Consider the following 19,435-nt stretch of genomic DNA (forward strand, 5'->3'; position numbering starts at 1 on the left):
CAGTAGACCCAGGCGGATTCACGCCTCGCCCGAGGGTCTCCTCAAGCAACGGGCGCACCTTCGACTCGCCCGAGGCCCAGCTCGGGCAGGATTCGTAGTGGCCAGATCGCCTCGCCAACCGTCCGTATCGCAGGAGCATTCAATGCAAGGATCGCCTGACACCTTATCCTGACGCGCGTTCCTCAATCGGCAGGGCCGAAGTGACCGCAGTCACTTCGCCCCTCCACTGACTGACCTGACAGGAAAACAACGCCGCCTGCCCTGCTCCGACTGCTGTGCCACCCGCCAGGGTGAGGCTGACAGCAGCCGAGTCCAGCCTCAGGCGCCATAGGAAGCTCCGCCTCGCCCGACCCCGAGGCTCGGCCCCCGCCTCAACCTCGGAAGACGGTCTCCGCCTCGCCCGACCCCAGGGCTCGGACTCAACCTCGACCTCGGAAGACGGTCTCTGCCTCGCCCACCCCAGGGCTCGGACTCAACCTCGACCTCGGAAGACAGTCTCCGCCTCGCCCGACCCCAGGGCTTGGACTCAACCTCGACCTCGGAAGACGATCTCCGCCTCACCCGACCCCATGGCCGGGACCGACCACGTTACAAGGGGGTACATCATTACCCTACCCCTAGCTAGCTCAGGCTACGGGGAACAAGACTGGCGTCCCATCGGGCTCGCCCCGGTAAACAAGTAATGATGGCACCCCGCGTGCTCCCTTGACGACGGCGGTTCTCAGCCCCCTACGAAAGCAAGGAGACGTCAGCAAGGTCCCGACAACCCGACAGCTGTGCTTCTACAGGGCTCAAGCGCTCCTCCGATGGCCACGACATCACATGCACAGAGCACTAACACCTCTCCGACAGCCACGTCGGCATGTACATAGGGCTCTGGCTCCTCTCTGCCGGACACGTTAGCACATTGCTACACCCCCCATTGTACACCTGGACCCTCTCCTTACATCTATAAAAGGAAGGTCCAGGGCCCTCGTACGAGGAGGTGGCCGCGCGGGAGGACGGGCTGACGGACAGTCTCTCTCTCTCTCTCCCTCGCGGACGCTTGTAACCCCCTACTGCAAGCGCATCCACCCTGGGCGCAGGACAACACGAAGCCACAGTTTTCCCCCTCCTTGTGTTCCGTCTCGCGCCGACCCATCTGAGATGGGGCACACAACGACAGTTTACTCGTCGGTCCAGGGACCCCCCGGGTCGAAACGCCAACAAGTAGCGACGGCGACACACGAGGCGTGAGGTTCGAGCGGCGTCATGGAAGGTGCGAGGTGCGAGCAACACCGATCGCGCATGACATCCTCCGATCCGGCGCAGTTCGGGCGGCCCCAATTATGACATACATATGTGCTTATGTCGTCGACGACGTCCTCCGGTGACTACCTCCTTCGATTCGTGTTTTCTTTTCGATTATTGTGTTTTATGCCTATCACATGTATTATTTATGCTAAAAATTGTACGATTTTATGATTAAACACGGAGTTCATATATCAGTTTGCTGCAGGCATATTTTTTGCATGCACATTGGAAAGACAATTCCTTAATTTATATTGTTCGTAATTTGTGCGCATGCAATGAAAACTCTCACGATTTTGCCATAATTTTTGGATCTGTATAAAAATAGAAACTGCATGCATGCAGCTGCCATGTTTTTCGGATCTGTCATAAAAATAGGATTGTAATAACAACCTACTAGAGCTATCAACCTCTCACATTGACTTGGTGTTTACGCTTATAATTGAGGGATTTTATGCTCAAAACTTAAGGTTTTACGCGCCACCCAGAGATGCATCCACCAGTGAACAACATGCCAGATTTTTTACGCACTGTAACGAATTGCATAAATACCTACACCGTGTAATATAATTTGTATCAGTATATATCATAAACTAGTTCTAATGCGTTTAGCTGCATGGCTGTTGGAGGGATCCTATATTTATGAAGGAAATAAAACATTAAATGCGATTTTTTGTTTCTATGTATGCAATTCATTTCGTTTCATTGCATATTCTTTTCATCATAAATTCGTGTACATGCAGCTGGTAACAGATTTTTACGCAGTATACACAATTGCATAATTATCTACACAGTGTAGCATATTTAGTATCACTATATATAATAAAATAATCATTACGAGTCTAGCTGCATGGTTATCCTAAATTTATGGAGAAAATAAAGTATTTATAATAGAAACGGTACACATATCTTTCCTAAATTTACGCGCATGCAAGGGAACATGTTTGAATCATACATGCATTTTGCCATAATTTTTGGATCTATATAAAAATAGAAACCGCATGCATGCGACTGCCATGTTTTTCGGATCTACCATAAAAATAGGATCGTAATAACAACCTATTAGAGCTATCAACCTCTCACATTGGCTAGGTATTTACGCTTATAATTGAGAGATTTTATGCTCAAAACTTAAGGTTTTTACGCTCCAACCCGGAGATGCGTCCACCAGTGAACAACATGCTAGATTTTTTTACGCCGTGTACCGAATTGCATAAATACTTACACCGTGTAGTATAATTAGTATAAGTATATATCATAAACTAGTTCTAATGTGTTTAGCTGTATGGTTGTTGGAGGGATCCTATATTTATGAAGCAAATTAAACATTAAATGCGATTTTTTGTTTCTATGCATGCAATTCATTTCCTTTCATTGCACATTTTCCATCATAAATTTGTGTGCATGCAGCTGGTAACAGATTTTTACGCAGTATACCGAATTGCATAATTATCTACAGAGTGTAGCATATTTTGTCTCATTATATATCATAAAATGGTCCTTACGCGTCTAGCTGCATGGATGTTGCAGCGATCCAAAATTTATGGAGGAAATAAAGCATTTAAAAATAGAAACCGTCACACATATCTTTCCTAAATTTATGCGCATGCATTGTATCGTGTTTGACTCATGCATGCATTCTTTTTTTTGCGCTAACAGACGTGGGGCAGGTGACACACCCGACAGCCTGGTTGGGCACACTAGGTTGGACCAGTTTGCAGGGGTGGTCGGCCTGGGCTTCCTTTAACTATTGACATGGAAGAACAAGCATCAGGAAACAAAAATGCAATTATAACTGCAGTCGAAACGAAACCTTCCTGCCTCCTCTGTTGCCCATAACATCGATGGTCTAATCTTATACTATATCACTCACAACACCCACGTCTTCAAATTTGGAGGCATAATCTTATCACCGGTCTAGATGACTAGTAGATTGACAGTTGAGAAGAGAGACACTTTAGCTACAACCTCAATCTAATTATATCGCAACTTTGAATAGTCCAATTTTCTCCTGTCCCAATAGCAGAAACGAATAACACAGAATTCAGAAGACAAAATCCCCATCCGAGGACCTCCAACCCAGGTGTTATGAACACCAAATTTGAATTGAACCACCAACACCCCGATAGCAGAAAACAGGAGCACAAAATCTAGAGGACGAAATCCATATCTTACAAGCTCCACATCCCAGTCATTCGAATGCAAAATTTGAACTGGACCTTCGCAACCATCATCCATAAAATAGAATCCAACACCACAAAGCCGAGTAGAGAAAACCCTATCCTAGAAGCTCCAAATCCCAATCACCCAAATGACATATTTGAAATGGACCTTCAACACCAACATCCGGCGATAAGAAAAAATATTGTAGTCCTACCGACACAATCAATCCAAAAACCTCCCCTAAAACGCAAGCCTCACATCCTCTAATCCGAACTGCTCGTATCGTAAGCCCATCAGCAAATCCCCAACTGCTAGTCGTATAACTGATAACGCTTTGACATTACAAAATTCAATACTAATAAGAACATTTGGCAGGCTATGTCATGTACCTGGTGAGACATATGCTCTGACCTGCATGGTGCACTCGACGCCCAACATAATCCCAGCATTTGGATGGTTGAATAATAGCAGTGAACAAATCTTAAATTGTTAAACATGACAATTCCCTGTAAATATTTTTGTAACATGCATAGGGGGTTAGAGGAAGAGCATAGAAAATAAAAAAATAGATGTGTCGGGTACCGTAATTAGGGGTACCCCCAATGCCCCTAAACACGGTCGAAAAACATCTTCAGAACAAACCATACGCTGCTGATAAAGCGCGGTTCAAGTCAAGGCCACGCCTACCAAGGGACGCGACCTCATCCGAGCCCAGCCTCGAGTGGGAACAGTAGTCCCGGACGGATGCACGCCTCGCCCGAGGGTCCCCTCAGGCGATGAGCGCACCCTCGGCTCGCCTGAAGCCTAGCTTGGGCAGGCTTTGTCGTGCAGCGACCTAGGCCAAATTGCCTTACCAGCCGACCGTATCGCGTGCGCATTTAATGCGGGGATCGCCTGACACCTTATCCTGACACGCGTGCCTCAGTCGGCAAGGTCGAAGTGACCACAGTCACTTCGCCCCTTTACTGCCCGATCTGACAGGAAAACAGCGTCGTTCACCCTGCTCCGGCTACTGTGCCAACCACCAGGATAAAACTGAGTCACGATCTCCCACGAGTTTGGCCTCGGGCGCAACAGGGAGCTCCACATCGCCCGACCTCAGGCCTCGGCCTCAGCCTCGGCCTCGGAAGAAGATCTCTGCCTCGCCCGACCCCAGGCCTCGGCCTCAGCCTCGGCCTCGAGAGGAGTCACAACCTCGCCCGAGCCCAGCCTCGGTCTCGCCCGACCTGGGCCTCGGACCGACTACGCTATAGGGGACACATCATTACCATACTCCTAGCTAGCTGCCTCAGGCTACGAAGGAACAAGGCCGGTGTCCCATCTAAGGTTACTCCGGTAACAGGTAATGATGGTTCCCCGCGTGTGCCCATGACGTTGGATCGCTCTCAACCCCCTATGGAAGCAAGACAACGTCAGCAGGATCCATGTCGCGCCGACAGTTGTGCTTCTACAGGGCTCAAGGCACTTCTCCGACGGCCACGCTAGCTCATGTACAAGGCTCAAGGCGCTTCTCCGCCAGCCACGATAGCACATAGCTACACCCCCTTGTACAGCTGGGCATCTCCTTGTGTCTATAAAAGGGATGCCCAGGGCCTTCCTAAGGCACGTCGCGGACACACGTTGGACGTCGTGGGCAGACGCGACAACACTGACAGCGTTGGTCGCTCTCGCCCTCGCTCCCTCGCGTGACGCTTGTAACCCCTACTACAAGCACCTCGATGCGAGATAACATAAGCCACATTTCCCCCTTGTGTTCCATCTTGCATGAACCCATCTGGGCAGGGACACGCAGCAACAAATTTACTGGTCGATTGACGGTCCTCGCGGGTCCGAAACGCCGATAGTTGGCGCGCCAGGTAGGGGCTTGCTACGTGTTAACGAACACTTTCCCGTTGAGTTCTAGATGGGTAGCCTCCAGCAACCTCTTCAGCCAGGGATGCTGCTCCGCTTTGGGAGTCTCGAGTTCATGTCCCTCAACGGCAGCTACAACATGGTACTCCTCCCCCCATAGTGCGACAGCAACAACGACGGTCGGCTCGCCCGACAGCGGCAAACTCGACGACGACTTCCCAATGTGGCAGAAGAGGAACACCTGGGTTTGCCCCGCCACCCTCCTCGCCGGAGGAGGAGGAGACGGAGCAACCGTGGCCATGCAGGAGGCGGCACCTCATCGGCTATCAGGCCAGAGCGAGTCGACGACGCCGGCACCCCTGCAGGGGCCATGTCGTGTGTTGTCCTCGCACCTGGGACAACGACGGGTGTCGCTTCCCAGCAACGTGCCTACCCCGAGTGGACTGATGACGCCAGCACCCTCGCAAAGGACTTGCTAGGCGTTAGCCTCGTACCTGAGATAACGGTGCAGTCCGTCCCCGACGCGACTTCGCCACCGTCCATCGACCAAGAGGTACCGTCCGTCTTCCACCCTATCCCTTTCAGATTCAGCCTCGATCCACCAAGCGACCCCGCTTCGGTGAGCGCTTTCACAAGGGCATACCCTAACCTTCCAGGGTTTCCTATGCGGTCATCTTGGGACCGACTGATGGCCATCTCAACCTCCGGACCCGTGGGTTCCGAGGAAGATGACGACTCCGACTTCGGTTGGGATTTCTCCGGACTCAGTGATCCTAGTGCCATGCGAGACTTCATGTCCGCATGTGACTACTGCCTCTCCGGCTGCTCTGACGATGGCCATAGCCTCGGCGACGAGGGTTGCGACCCAAGCCGCGAGTGTTTCCACATCGATCAGGGGGATCACGGCGAGAACAACCACCTCGGCATGCCGCAAGATGACAACGCCCCTGTGCCTGTGTCTCGCGTTGACATCCCGCGGGAGCTAGCTGTGGTCCCAGTCCCTGCGGGGGGTCAGGACACACAGCTCGAGAAATTCCGCGAGATGCAGGCCATGCTCGACAAAGAGGCGGGGCAGCTTGTGCAGCTCCGACAAGACATCGAGCAGGAATGGGCAGGCCGAGCACTTACCGGAGGAGCACCTCATCGGGCCCAAGACGTCCAACGCCGAATTGTTGACGATGCCAGGGCAAGGCTGCAGCAGCGATGCTACTCCGAGCGTAGCCGGAGCCATCCACCACCGAGGGGCGGCGTATCCAGGGCGAACTCAAGGGTCTCCTGGAAAACGCAGCGGTCCGACGAGCCGAGAGCTCTGCCTCCCGAAGGCAAGCGTGCCCCTCAGAGCATCGTGCAACGTCCTCCCGACTTTTGCGGGAGGCCTCGGTCCGCACCGGGCGCACGCGGGACGAGACGCCTGCAGCCCTGGATCGCCTCAGCGACGAGCACCACCGCCGCGACCGTCGAGCCCGCCTCGACGAGAAGGTGCGCCGAGGCTACCACCCCAGGCGCGGAGGACGCTACGACAGTGAGGAGGACCGGAGCCCCTCACCTGAACCGCCAGGGCCGACGGTCTTCAGCCAGGCCATACGACGGGCGCCGTTCCCAGCCTGGTTCCGAGCTCCGACTACCATCACCAAGTACTCAGGGGAGACAAGGCCGGAGTTGTGGTTTGCGGATTACCGACTGGCATGCCAGTTGGGAGGGACGAATGACGACAACCTCATCATCCGCAACCTCCCCCTTTTCCACTCCAACGCTGCCCGAGCATGGCTAGAGCATCTACCTCCTGCGCAGATCTCTAACTGGGACGGCCAGGTCAAGGCCTTCGCGGGAAACTTCCAAGGTACGTTCGTGCGCCATGGGAACTCATGGGATCTCCGAAGCAGCCTCCAGCAGTCAGGGGAATCCCTGCGAGAGTACATCCGGTGGTTTTCGAAGCAGCGCACCGAGCTGCCCAACATCACCGACTCGGACGTCATCGGGGCATTCCTCGCCGGCACCACGTGCCGGGACCTGGTGAGCAAACTGGGGCGCAAGACTCCCACCAAGGCGAGCGAGTTGATGGACATCGCCACCAAGTTTGCCTCTGGTCAGGAGGCGGTCGAAGCCATCTTCCGAAAGGACAAGCAGCCTCAAGGAAGACAGAAGGAAGACGCCCCCAAGGCGTCCGTCCAGCGTGGCTCGAAAAAGAAGGCCAAGAAGAAGGCGCAAGCAAAGCGCGACGCCATTAACGCGGATCTCGTCACTGCTGCTGAGCACAGGAATCCTCGGAAGCCCCCCGGAGGAGTCAACACGTTTGACAAAATGCTCAAGGAGTCATGCCCCTATCACAGGGGTCCCGTCAAGCACACCCTTGAGGAGTGCGACATGCTCCGGCGTTACTTCATCAAGGCGGGACCCTCGGCAGAAGGTGGCAAGGACAAAGGCAACGACAAGAAGGGGGGGCGACAAGGATGACGAGTTCCCGCAGATCCACGACTGCTTCATGATCTACGGAGGACAGGCGGCGAACGCCTCGGCTCGGCACCGCAAGCAGGAGCACCGGGAGGTCTGCTCGGTGAAGGTAGCGGCGCCAGTCTACCTAGACTGGTCCGACAAGCCCATCACCTTCGACCAAGGTGACCACCCCGACTATGTGCCGAGTCCAGGAAGGTACCCGCTCATCGTCGACCCCGTCATCGGCAACGCTAGGCTCACCAAGGTCCTCATGGACAGAGGCAGCAGCCTCAACATCATCTACGCCGAGACCCTAGGGCTCTTGGGGATAGATCTGTCCACGATCCGGGCCGGTGCAGCACCCTTTCACGGGATCGTCCCCGGTAAGTGCGTCTTGCCCCTTTGGCAAATTGATTTGTCTGTCTGCTTCGGAACTCCCTCCAACTTCCGTAGGGAAACCCTCACGTTCGAGGTGGTCGGGTTCCGAGGAACCTATCATGCGGTGCTGGGGAGACCGTGCTACGCCAATTTCATGGCCGTCCCCAACTACACGTACCTGAAGCTCAAGATGCCAGGCCCCAACGGAATCATGACCGTCGAATCCACGTACCGCCATGCTTACGAGTGCGACGTGGAATGCGTGGAGTACGCCGAGGCCATCGCCGAGTCTGAGGCCCTCATCGCCGACCTGGAATGCCTCTCCAAGGAGGCGCCTGACGCGAAGCGCCACGCCGGCAACTTCGAACCAGCTGAGGCGGTTAAGACCGTTGCCCTCGACCCCAGCAACGACGCCTGCAAGCAAGTCAGGATCAGCTCCGAGCTCGACCCTAAATAGGAAGCAGTGCTTGTCGACTTTCTCTGCGCAAATGCCGAAATTTTTGCGTGGAGTCCCTCGGACATGCTAGGCATACCGAGGGATGTCGCCGAGCACTCGCTGGATATCCGAGCTGGAGCCCGACCGGTGAAGCAGCACCTGCGCCGCTTTGACGAAGAGAAGCGCAGAGCCATAGGCGAGGAGGTCCACAAGCTGATGGCTGCAAGGTTCATCAAAGAGGTATTCCATCCCAAATGGTTAGCTAACCCTGTGCTTGTGAAGAAAAAGGGTGGGAAGTGGAGGATGTGCGTAGACTACACTGGTCTAAACAAAGCATGTCCGAAGGTTCCTTACCCTCTGCCTCGCATCGATCAAATTGTGGACTCCACTGCTGGGTGCGAAACCCTGTCATTCCTCGACGCCTATTCTGGTTATCACCAAATCAAGATGAAAGAATCCGACCAGCTCGCGACTTCTTTCATCACACCCTTTGGCATGTATTGTTATATTACTATGCCATTTGGCTTGAGGAATGCAGGTGCAACCTACCAAAGGTGCATGAACCATGTGTTCGGAGGGCACATCGGCCGAACGGTCGAGGCTTACGTTGATGACATCGTTGTCAAGACAAGAAAAGCCTCCGACCTCCTCTCCGACCTCGAAGAGACTTTCGGGTGCCTGTGCGCAAAAGGCGTAAACTCAATCCCGAGAAGTGTGTGTTTGGAGTCCCCCGAGGCATGCTCCTAGGGTTCATCGTCTCCGAAAGAGGCATCAAGGCCAACCCAGAGAAAATTGCAGCCATCACCAACATGGGACCCATCAAGGATCTAAAAGGAGTACAAAGGGTCATGGGATGCCTTGCGGCTCTGAGCCGCTTCATCTCGCGCCTCAACGAGAGAGGATTGCCCTTGTATCGTCTCTTAAGGAAGGCCGAGCGCTTCACTTGGACCCCCGAGGCCAAGGAAGCCCTCGGGAACTTAAAGGCACTCCTTACTAACGCACCCATCTTGGTGCTCCCGCTGCGGGAGAAGCCCTCTTGATCTACGTAGCCGCAACCACTCAGGTGGTCAGCGCCGCGATCGTAGTCGAGAGACGAGAAGAGGGGCATGCACTGCTCGTCCAGAGGCCGGTCTACTTCATCAGTGAAGTGCTGTCCGAGACCAAGATTCGCTACCCACAAATCCAGAAGCTACTGTACGCAGTAATTCTGACGCGGCGAAAGTTGCGACACTACTTCGAGTCTCATCTGGTGACTGTGGTGTCATCCTTCCCTGTGGGAGAGATCATCCAGTGCCGAAAGGCCTCGGATAGGATAGCAAAATGGGCAGTGGAACTCATGGGCGAAACAACTTCATTTGCCCCTCGGAAGGCCATAAAATCCCAAGTCTTGGCGGACTTCCCGGCGGAATGGGTCGACACCCAATTGCCGACAGCTCCAATCCAGCCCGAACTTTGGACCATGTACTTCGATGGGTCGCTGATGAAAACAGGAGCAGGTGCTGGCCTGCTCTTCATCTCACCCCTCAGGAAACATGTGCGCTACGTGCTACGCCTCCATTTTCCAGTGTCAAACAATGTGGCCGAGTACGAGGCTCTGGTTAATGGGTTGCGCATCGCCATAGAGCTAGGGGTTCGGCGCCTCGACGCTCGGGGCGACTCACAGCTTGTCATTGACCAAGTCATGAAGAACTCCCACTGTCGCGATCAAAAAATGGAGGCCTATTGCGACGAAGTTCGGCGCTTGGAGGATAAGTTCCACGGGCTGGAACTCAACCCTGTCGCTTGGCGGTACAACGAGACTGCGAATGAGCTGGCTAAAATAGACTCAGGGCGAACGACGGTTCCCCCGGACGTCTTCTCCAGGGACATATATCAACCATCCGTGAAACTCGACGACGCGCCCGAACCCGACGAGACCTCGGCCCAGCCTGAGGTACCCTTGGCTGCTGAGGGTGAGGCCTTGCGCATCGAGGGAGAGTGGAACGGGGTTGCGCCAAACAAAAAATGGCAGACCCCGTACCTGCAATATCTCTTCCGAGGAGAGCTGCCCCTCGACAAGGCCGAAGCTCGGCGACTGGCTCGGCGCGCCAAGTCGTTCGTTTTACTGGGTGATGAGAAAGAGTTGTACCACCACAGCCCCTCAGGCATTCTCCAGCGCTGTATATCTGTCGCCGAAGGACAAGAGCTGCTACAAGAAATACACTCGGGGGCTTGCGGTCAACATGCAGCACCTCGGACCCTCGTCAGAAGCGCTTTCCGACGAGGTTTCTACTGGCCGACCGCAGTGGCCGATGCCACTAGGATTGTACGCTCCTACAGAGGGTGTCAATTCTACGCAAGACAGACGCACCTGCCCGCTCAGACCCTGCAAACAATACCCATCACTTGGTCGTTTGCCGTATGGGGTCTGGACCTCGTCGGTCCCTTGCAGATGGCACCCGGGGGCTTCAAGCACCTGCTGGTCGCCATCGACAAATTCTCCAAGTGGATCGAGGTCCGACCCTTAACCAGCATTAGGTCCGAGCAGGCGGTGGCGTTCTTCACAAATATTATCCATCGCTTTGGGGTCCCGAACTCCATCATCACCGACAATGGCACGCAGTTCACTGGGAAGAAGTTCCTGGACTTCTGTGAAGACCACGACATCCGTGTGGACTGGGCCGCCGTAGCTCACCCGATGACAAATGGGCAGGTGGAGCGCGCCAATGGTATGATTTTGCAAGGACTAAAGCCGAGGATCTACAACGACCTCAATAAGTTCGGCAAGCGGTGGATAAAGGAACTACCCTCGGTGGTTTGGAGTCTGAGGACGACGCTGAGCCAAGCCACGGGTTTCTCGCCGTTCTTTCTAGTCTATGGGGCCGAGGCCATCCTACCCACGGACCTAGAATACGGTTCCCCGAGGACAAAGGCTTACGACGACCAAGGCAACCAGACCAACCGAGAAGATTCGTTGGACCAGCTGGAAGAGGCTCGGGACGTGGCCTTACTACACTCGGCATGGTATTAGCAGTCCCTGCGACGCTACCACGCCCGAAGGGTTCGGCCCCGAGGCTTCCAAGTGGGAGACTTGGTACTTCGGCTGCGACAAGACACCCGAGGGTGCCACAAGCTTACTCCTCCCTGGGAAGGGACCTTCATCATTGCCAAGATTTTGAAGCCCGGAACATACAAGCTGGCCAATGATCAAGGCGAGGTCTACAGCAATGCTTGGAACATCCAACAGCTACGTCGCTTTTACCCTTAAAATGTTTCAAGTCATTTATGTACCTCGTTTTCTTTACATAAATAAAGTCTAAACATCAAGGAAGGATCAGCCTTGCCTCGGCAAAGCCCGACCCTCCCTCGGGGGCTAGAAGGGGGGAACCCCCTTCTGCGTCAAAATTTTCCTCGGAAAGGTCTTTTGCCAGAACGTCTTTCGCGCTTTTTGACTGCTTCGATAACAGAATCCTAAAGACGAGTGGGAGAGACCTTAAATGGCAAGGCCGATCGAGCCGAGGGAATCCTATGCCTCTAGGATGCGGATACCTCACTCATCACCTTCCGTGAAAAGTAACTCACGCCCAGATAAGCGATTCAGCTACCGAACAAGTCTCAACGCTCAAAAACTTTTCTGCCAGAACGACTTTCATGCCGTTTCGACTGCGTCGATAACAGAATCCTAAAAACAACAAGGGACCACGTAAGCGGCAAGGCCGACCGAGCCGAGGGACTCCTACGCCTCCAGGATATGGATACCTCACTCATCACCTTCCGTGAAAAGTGACTCACGCTCGGACAAGGGATCCTGCTACCGAACAAGTCTTAACACACGAAACGAGAGGAAAGAAAACGCAGCTTTATAACCCGACAATTAAAATGTTTAGGCCTCGGTGACCACAAAAAAGATATGTGTACTTCAAGCAAACTGTTCTTGTAGGCTCAGACAGTGGTAGGGGGAGGAGCAGCACCCTCGACGTCGTTTCCACCCTCGGCAGAATCTGGCCCGGCCCCGGGCGGCGACACGGGCGAAAGGACCTCCACCTCGAAGGAGGAAGCCAGCGCCGCACTTGGACCCTCGACAGCCGCGTCAAGCCTCTGGACCTCGGCTAAGACAGCCTCCTCATCGTCGGGTAAGCAGTACCCCTCGCTAACCCGCTCCAGATCCACGTCGTAGTGGGAAGCGAGCACGACGAAGGCCCGCCTAACAACGTGGTGCAGCACCCCGCGGAGTCTGTTGCGCACATGGCCGCCCAAGGCCCGCAGATGACTCTGGGGGGAGCTACCCGAGGGGACACCGTCGAGGCCAAAGGCCTAGCAGAAGGCCGAGATAGCCTCGGACATGGCCACACGCTCGACCTCCTTTTGCTCAGCCGCCTCGGCAAGCGCCTTGCAGTTCTTGACGGCCTTGTCAAGAGCCGTCTCGAACCCTGCAGACGGTAGGACAACTTTCTTCAGACGCAAGGTGAAGAATGGAGACAAAAGCAAAGTCACAGAGTGGACAAAACATACCCTCGACCAGGGCACGCTGCTGTGAGGCCATGCCTTGGGCAGCCCGGACAGACCCGACGACCACGGCCAGACCCTCCGCAAGGGTCCCGGCCCGAGCGGTCGCCTCGGGTCTAGAGAGGGGGAAGCCCCCTCTGCGCCAAAACTTTCTTGGAAAAGTTTTTCGCCAAAACGACTTTCGTGCCTTTCGACTGCGTCGATAGTGGAGTCCTAATGACGAGCAAGAGAGACCTTGAACGACAAGGCCGATCGAGCTGAGGGACTCCTACTCCTCCGAGATACGGATACCTCACTCGTCACCTTCCGCAAAAGGTAGCTCACGCTCGGATAAGTGATTCTGCTACCGACGAACAAGTCCTAATGCTCGAAACAAGAGGAAAGAAGCACGACTTTATACCCAAATGTTCAGGCCTCAGCAGCCACAAAGAACAAACACACGTACTTAGGGTAATAATAGTACCTAGACTTAGACGTCGGCAGCGCCCTCGACGGTTGTCCCGACCTACGGCAGATGTCTTAGTACTTAAATCTATTACATCTCCCTCTCAAGAGGGTACCATTACAAACGGGATTCCGGGTCCATTCCCGCAGGAATGAACAACCTCCACACCGGAAGGCCTGTGGGATAACGAACTCTAGGTGGCTCGCCGGCGACCACTGCACCAGCAGCGCGACAATGACCTCCGTCTCGGGCGGCTAGACAGCAGCAGCGATGGCCTCAAGGCAAACGCTACTGCCCAAGGGCCCTCGTTCACGTCCCCTCACGGGGGACGAGAACCAGCCATTAAAGCCAAAGAGCCGGAGGCCCCGAGCGCAGGTGGCACTGACGGTCTCGTCGGTGGAAGCAACCACCACTGCGGTGGGAAGCCTCTCTAGTGGCGGCCGCCGCTTCAGCACCGGCGACAGCGGCCGCCTGCGCACAGCGCGACCGTCGCCCAGATGGAGGACGGATAGCTGCACCCTGGCCAGGCAGCAACAGTTCACCTTCCCCCACATGGCTGGAGGACGCCTCCTCCGCACAGCTGGAGGATGCCCCTCTCCCCCGAATTCTGGAGGAAGAAGCGGGTCGCCGGCCCACGCGGAGGCAGGCCCCAACTCAGTGCGCCCTCCTCCCCAGCCCGGATGATGAACATCCTTGAAGCTGAGGGTGGGGCAGAGGCCGCAGCCCGGCTTGCTTCTCCCCACCACAAGGCTGGTGATCATCCCTACGGATGACCATTGGTGAGGGACTGCAGCCGGGCTGCATGATGAAAATCCTTGAAGCCGAGCAGTGACTGAAGAGCGCCAACCCCCACAGGGTCGCGCTCCTCAAACAGCAGCAAAAAGAGGGCAACACATGTGCACCCCATCTGGGGGCTCGGAAGGTGGAGGGGCATGATGAATGCGAGGAGCATGAAGGCATGGCTACTGCCCGAGGGATCGACCCCTTTTTAAAGGCAGGTCTCTTCACCCTCAGCCCCAAGCGTCTCGGGCAGAGTCTCCACTGACGTGTTCCAGGGTTCTCACCCTCCGACGTGGGGGCTGGGTCCCACACGTCTTGCGGGCTGACCCGAAACGGAAGAAGCCAAATCGCCGCACACGAAGCATGTAACCGCCCCGCGTTATAAGCATTCCCCCATCCTTGCCGAAACCAGCGGTCGAAAAGGTGGACCGCCACGCGGGAGGCATGCAACCGCACCACAGTTGTGTACCCTTTTCAGCCCCGTCGCATCCGGCGGACCAGCATGGAGGCCTGGGCCCACATGTCATGTAACCGGCGCAACTGTTACTGTGTGCAAGGAAACCGCACCACCACTCGCGCCAATGTTGCGTCTTCTCGACTGTGAAACCAGTACCATGACTCGAGGCAGCCCTGCGCGTGACCCAACAGTGCCAATTGAGTGCAACGATCATGGGTCAGTCAGCCGCGGGGAGAGGCGCGACGGTCGATATGGCCAAAAGTAGACCGACAGTAATTGCAGCAGCAGACGGGCGGAAGCAGCGGTCCAATCACCTACAGGCTCGCATCCTCTCCTGAAACGGCAGGGGAGCCCCCTCCCACAGAATAAAGACGACGCGCTCGTGTTCCGTTCCTCGAACGGCTCGTGCACGCGCAACAGACGCCCCACGAATCGCCCGTCCCGTCGCATTAGCTCCTTAGCAGGGCAAGCGACACCTCCGGCAGGAGAAGCGGGCGCTGTTTCGTCTCTGTCACAATGACCACGTCAAAAAAGGTGCACCACCTTATTTAAATTCATATCCTTTTTCTTTCCCCCTCTCTCTCTCTCTTGCCACAGGGACTGGGAAAGGGGGATATTTCAAAAAAGGATCCTTCCCAGCAAAGGAAACGAGCCCCGAGCCCTCCTACTGATCAGGGGTTCGAAGGTTGCTCCCTCCGGGGTTCGGCAACCGCCCCAGAGCACTCGGGCTCCGTGTCCTTTACTGATCAGGGGTTCGAAGGCTGGCCCCTCGGAAGGGTTCGACAGCCGCCCAGAGCACGCAGAGTCAGGGATGACCCTGGGTACGTCCGTTACATGGCCGAGGCTCGGGCTACGCTCCCGAGGTACCCTATGACATTTCCGAGACCAGTGGGAACGATTTTGTAACGGAATCCCACCGGAGGGAGGCATCGTGCCCTCAGGCCCTATCGAACGGGTCCAGGTCCGGCAAATCACCCACAGGTACTTTTGGAGCGTGCCTCTAGGCCACTAGCCGACCCTTATCGAACGGGGCTCGGGCGTCCACTCGGATCACCCGCTAGCAACTCACTGGAAACACCATGTTTGATGCCCCCCCGAGGGTAACATGGTGCTTTCCCCCCTTCCTCCTTGTGGAAAGGCGACGAAGGGGCGTACAATAAAAGTCGAGACGGTCCTTGATCGTCCTCTCGCTCCGTGCAGAGGCTTGGGGGCTGCTCTCGCACCAGGCTACGGCAGAACTGTTGACCACGTCAACAAACCTGCGTGAAAACTCTAAGCCTGACCGTGCACCTGGGCTACGGCCAGGCCGCATGAGGGAACAACAAGGCCATCCGAGGCATCGCAAAAAATTAAGACCTCAGAGGAGTCAAACCACTCCTCCGAGGCCTCAAGGGCTACACCCGGTGGGTGCGCTCGCGCGCACCCATCGGAACAAAATATAACCGAGAAGGGCCGGTCCCCTTGCAAAAATCTGGCAGAACCTCCAAGCGAGTGCCCGCACTCCCTTTGAGGCTCGGGGGCTACTGTCGGGTACCGTAATTAGGGGTACCCCGAATGCCCCTAAACACGGCCGAAAAACATCTTCAGAACAAACCATACACGGCTGATAAAGCACGGTTCAAGTCAAGGCCACGCCTACCAAGGGACGCGACCTCATCCGAGCCCAGCCTCGGGCGGGAACAGTAGTCCCAGACGGATTCACACCTCGCCCGAGGGTCCCCTCAGGCGATGAGCGCACCCTCAGCTCGCCTGAAGCCTAGCTTGGGCAGGCTTTGTCGTGCAGTGACCTAGGCCAAATCGCCTTACCAGCCGACCGTATCGTTTGTGCATTTAATGCGGGGATCGCCTGACACCTTATCCTGACACGCGTGCCTCAGTCGGCAAGGTCGAAGTGACTGCAGTCACTTCGCCCCTTTACTGACCGACCTGACAGGAAAACAGCGCCGTTCACCCCGCTCCGGCTACTATGCCAACCACCAGGATAAAACTGAGTCACGGTCTCCCACGAGTTTGGCCTCGGGCGCAATAGGGAGCTCCGCCTCGCCCGACCTCAGGCCTCGGCCTCAGCCTTGGCCTCGGAAGAAGATCTCTGCCTCGCCCGACCCCAGGCCTCAGCCTCAGCCTCGGCCTCGGGTGGAGTCACAACCTTGCCCGAGCCTAGCCTCGGCCTCAGGAGAAGTCTCCGCCTCGCCCGACCTGGGCCTCAAACCAACTACGCTACAGGGGACACATCATTACCCTACTTCTAGCTAGCTGCCTCAGGCTACGAAGGAACAAGGCCGGTGTCCCATCTAAGGTTACTCAGGTAATAGGTAATGATGGTTCCCCGCGTGCGCCCATGACGTCAGATCGCTCTCAACCCCCTACGGAAGCAAGACAACGTCAGCAGGATCCATGTCGCGCCGACAGCTGTGCTTCTACAGGGCTCAAGGCACTTCTCCGATGGCCACGCTAGCTCGTGTACAGGGCTCAAGGCGCTTCTCCGCCAGCCACGATAGCACATAGCTACACCCCCTTGTACAGCTAGGCATCTCCTTGTGTCTATAAAAGGGGATGCCCAGGGCCTTCCTAAGGCACGTCGCGGACACACGTTGGACGTCGTGGGCAGATGCGGCAACACTGACAGCGTTGGTCGCTCTCGCCCTCGCTCCCTCGCGCGACGCTTGTAACCCCTACTACAAGCACCCCGATGTGAGATAACATAAGCCACATTTCCCCCTTGTGTTCCATCTTGCATCAACCCATCTGGGTAGGGACACACAACAACAAATTTACTGGTCGGTTGACGGTCCTCGCGGGTCCGAAACACCGACAAGATGACTTGCTACTGGTGGCTACCGGTTGTAGAAGATAAAAAGGAGGACGAACCTTGCAGGTAATGCCACGACTAGCATATAAGCATCACGAAAGTAGCAGTGCCTTGTACTACATGCAAAATAACTTTTTGGCGTGGTTATCGTCCTAATCTCCCACCATCCCCACATTGCAAAGGCGAGATCAATTTCTGGATTAGGAGAACTTCATAGATCCAACAATAGAGTGTCCATCAATCGTTCGTCGAATTGGAAAGACAATGAAATGATCCTTTGAGAAAACCATAGGGCAGGGTGATGTTTTTCCACTCACCGCGTTGACAAAGGTGGCATTCACCGTCGTAGATGGGCACGCGCGGGTGCAACACAGTTGGCATGTTGATGCCACCGGAAACAAACCAGAGTCGTCGCCGCATTTGCTCAAGCAACTGTGAGGCCCCACACGTCCAATAGAAAATGGTGGGACGGGATCCCCACGTGCCATCCAGCCTATCGTTGAAGTTGAGAGCACCTAGAGGGGGGTGAATAGGTGATCCTGTAAAAATCAACACTAAATTCCAACAACCTTGATTATAAAGATATTAGTGCAGGTTAATCAAGTCAATGAGACGAGCTCTTGCAAACACAGACAATCAAAGAGAGAGCAATCACAAGAGACACGCGATTTTATCCCGTGGTTCGGCCAAGTAACACTTGCCTACTTCCACATTGTGGTGTCCCAATGGACGAGGGTTGCACTCAACCCCTTTCAAGTGATCCAATGATCAACTTGAATACCACAACTTTTCATCCTTATATCCTTTTCCCGTTTGCGAGGAATCTCCACAAGTTGGAGCCTCTCGCCCTTACAAGATTGATCACAAAGAACGCACAAGAGTAAGGTTGGGAAGAGTAATGCACACAAGACACAAATCGTAGCACACCCACGCACACAAGAGAAGACTTGAGCTCAAATGACAACACATGAAGTCCTTGACTCGAATAGAGCTCAAATCTCTAACACAATGAAACGAATGCGCGGGAACAAAGTCTGGATGCCTTAGGATGCTTAGTGAATGCTTGTGTAGCTCCTCCATGCGCTTAGGTGTAGGATCTAGGACACCGGCTAGAGGGGGGTGAATAGACGATTTTGACTAAAATAAAAAACACTAGGGAAATTTAATCAATATAACAAGAGGTATAAATTCTCTAGTGATAACAAGTAAACAATCTATGAGAATCAACTAAGGTTATTGAATACTTGAAGAACAATATGCAAAACACTAATCACTTGCACGGCAATAAGTAATGCAAGAAAGTAAAGACACCGAATTTTATCTCGTGGTATCGGTGATTTGCCGATCACCCCTAATCCACGTTGAGGTGGACTTCAAGCTCTCACTTGCTCCTCTATCAAGACACGGCTTGATCTTTGAGCCAAGTGGACAAGAAATCACTCAATACCTCAATTCCACTAATGTCACCTTTGCCGCTCCGACGAGGTAGGCACGAACCCCTCACAATCAACACCGCGGCTTCTCCATAATCTTCTTGGAGAGCTCGACGGAGACAATCACCCGAGCCATCTAGGAGGCGGCAACCTCCAAGAGAAACAAGCCAATGACGCTTGCTCGGTGTACCACCTAGTGCCTCAAGAATCACCGATGGACGTAAATGCACTAGGAACACTCAATCTCTCACTAGAATGCAATCTCAAGCAAAGAGTGTGAGAGAGTGAGTTGGAGGATCACAATTGAGCTCAATGTATGCAAGGAATGGCCAAGAGAGGTCTCACACACAAGCTACCCTTCTATTTATAGTCCCCCACTAAATTCCAACCATTATGAGCAAAAAGCACCTGTTCTGTGCACACGCGGATGGTCCGCGCCCTAGGACCGGACGATCCACCGTACACATAACGGCTA

This window comes from Zea mays, chromosome 3 (assembly GCF_902167145.1).
Source record: "Zea mays cultivar B73 chromosome 3, Zm-B73-REFERENCE-NAM-5.0, whole genome shotgun sequence".
Classification (NCBI taxonomy): Eukaryota; Viridiplantae; Streptophyta; class Magnoliopsida; order Poales; family Poaceae; genus Zea; species Zea mays.